We start from the raw sequence: 759 nt of genomic DNA on the forward strand, positions 1-759 counted from the left end.
TTGTGTGCGTATTGACATATTTCTTACTAACAGCTTGTTTCAAAACCTTAATGTACATTTCTCTGATTTTTGAATTTGCTCGATCTATTTCTATTTACCAAGTCTTCACTCCTCTATCTTCCCAGCTCTATCTCACATGGTGGGGGGAGGGATGGCATGACACCCTAAGTGAAATTTATCCCAAATTGAACTTGCCCAATATATTTACTTTCCCTTGTCTCAGTCCCTGTTCTGGAGAGGTCCTGAGGAAGGTATGTTTGGGAGCAGTGGGGGGAGGTGGGAGGGGGGCAAGGGGGGAAACAACTGGAAGTGTTCTGCTCAAGATGTCTTTCCAGACACCTCTGAAGATAGCTCTTGGCTCTGTACTCCACTCAAGACTGCTCTCTGCTTGAGACACTTCTCTCTTGCTAGAAAAAATTCTCAAAGCTCACTGGAGAGCTCATGGGTTTTCCAACCAAAGTCAGAAAAGCTTCTGGAAAAACATTCTAAAAGAGCTGCGCTCACTCTCCGAGCAGTTCTCTCTGGGTAGCTCTCTCTCACAGTCTAAAGCTAGTCTCATTTACTCCAGGTTCCCTTTTGAGTATCCCATGAATCAGCATTTTATGACCTTAGCCCCAGATTCTTAGAAAAAGACAGCTAGTGCATTTTTCTTTTTAATATTGCAAATGAATCCAGAGATCTGCCTGGATTTGTAAGCACAGGCAAGCTAGCTGGGTGGGATCCTGTCCTGAGATCACCACTCTCTAATTTTCTTTATCT

General features: G+C 43.7%; 1 non-coding gene across 1 annotated transcript; it reads right to left on the reverse strand.

The window, feature by feature from the left end:
* Positions 1–441: 441 nt before the first annotated feature.
* On the reverse strand, positions 442–506 carry LOC117719484 (U7 small nuclear RNA). The gene has a single exon (XR_004608201.1). It is a non-coding gene; the product is annotated as a U7 small nuclear RNA (small nuclear RNA).
* Positions 507–759: the final 253 nt, after the last annotated feature.

The sequence above is a fragment of the Arvicanthis niloticus genome, chromosome 13 (assembly GCF_011762505.2).
Source record: "Arvicanthis niloticus isolate mArvNil1 chromosome 13, mArvNil1.pat.X, whole genome shotgun sequence".
In the NCBI taxonomy this organism is placed as follows: Eukaryota; Metazoa; Chordata; class Mammalia; order Rodentia; family Muridae; genus Arvicanthis; species Arvicanthis niloticus.